Source organism: Medicago truncatula, chromosome 2, assembly GCF_003473485.1.
Source record: "Medicago truncatula cultivar Jemalong A17 chromosome 2, MtrunA17r5.0-ANR, whole genome shotgun sequence".
Lineage (NCBI taxonomy): Eukaryota > Viridiplantae > Streptophyta > Magnoliopsida > Fabales > Fabaceae > Medicago > Medicago truncatula.
This window is the reverse complement of record NC_053043.1, coordinates 15,288,907-15,290,398: the sequence shown is the minus strand read 5'-3', so window position 1 is coordinate 15,290,398 and position 1,492 is coordinate 15,288,907. Positions and strand designations below refer to the sequence as shown.

The following is a 1,492-nucleotide window of genomic DNA, read 5'->3' as shown; positions in this document are numbered from 1 at the left end:
TTGAAAATTGCGTCTGTAAATTTCATTCGATGAAATGTATTACATAGATTTGAGTAATATTACATTACATGGATAGTCTTAATAGAGACTTCTGTCATGGTTACATAGACTTTCTAAAGATCAAAAGGTTCCCTAACTAAAAGAATGATTTAGACAATACAATTGCTTTTGAACCAATTCATCATAATCTCATAGCTTAAGCGCAAGTAGCAGTGGCACAAGCATGTCCACCAAAAGTTGTATAGATATCAGCCACATACATCAAAGATTGCAAAATCTAGCTCCAAAACTTCAGTAGTAACATTTTATCTGATATGGAGCTTTTCCATTTGCATATCCTTTCTCTGTGCATCAGCTCAAAACCAGTTGGCACTTGGCAGCATAGGCAAGCATTGCTTGCACTCATTCCTTACCACACTTGCTGTTTTATCATATGCCATCAGTACCAAAAGCTGACCATAATCAATATCCTGTAATAAAAAACGTATTAAGAGCAAAACAGAAGCATATTTGATAAAATTCAGAACAACAAGGCACACTAAAAAGCTCAGAAAACAAACTGAAGATAAAAAAAGGGTCGTAAAAATTCGGTACACAATTTATCTGGACATAGAATCTGCAACACAACAGTAGCAGCAGGCCTACCAACACCATAACATAACCAGCAAAACGTCAGTAGATCCATTATTGTAGACACCTTATGTGATTTTAGTGAAGCTGACAATATGCCAAAGATTGAAGACAATGTTCTGGAATCAAATACTCAACCACAGAGCATTATTAGCAAAGTAAATGAAGATTATAAAGCTAAGGAAGAAAAGCTTACAATTGTTCCTCACATGGTAATTACAGGTGTCATTTTTTTTATTTACATAACCATTTGGTTCTATGTTATTATTACCATCTGCTCATAGTTCACAAATCTATTTATATCTTTCAGAATTCTACAATTAAGAAAGATGATGCACTGTGTAACCATTGCTGGAAAAAATGAAGGCAAAAGCTGTATGTTTTCCGTGAGAACTTTCCACAAACGCCTGGCACAAGAGCCACAATCTGCAATTTCAACACAGCTCATTTCTGAAACAGAATACTCAGTACAATACAGCAGTAAAACTAGGAAGAAGATGGTATATCAGCGATGCAGAGATTGGGGGTATACATATGTGCACGATTACTTAACATACATGATTCACAAAGGCGAGAGCATAGAAACGAGAAGACGAAGACGACGATTCACAAAGGCCAGAGCACGAAAACGAGAAGACGACCACGCCGCTGGTTCACTAGTTCACAACAAATGAGAGTGAATTTCAATCACAGTTTTGATTCGCGGGAAAGGAGAAACAATTGCGGCAGGAGTGAGTGGCGAACGTGGGTTTCGTTTCCATCAAGAGTGGGTTTCCTTTAAACGAGAGTTTTTGTTCTTTTTCCGTAAAAAAAATCAGAAGCTGAAGCGCGTGCAAAATAGCTGAAAACACGCGTCCGTGAA

The 1,492-nt window shown here is 37.2% G+C and overlaps 1 long non-coding RNA gene across 1 annotated transcript; it reads right to left on the bottom strand.

Moving 5' to 3' along the window:
* Positions 1 to 1,492, bottom strand: LOC112419117 (uncharacterized). The gene is made up of 2 exons (XR_005644095.1): positions 1,188 to 1,492; positions 1 to 1,056 (listed from the first exon to the last, which is right to left on the bottom strand). It is a non-coding gene; the product is annotated as an uncharacterized lncRNA (long non-coding RNA).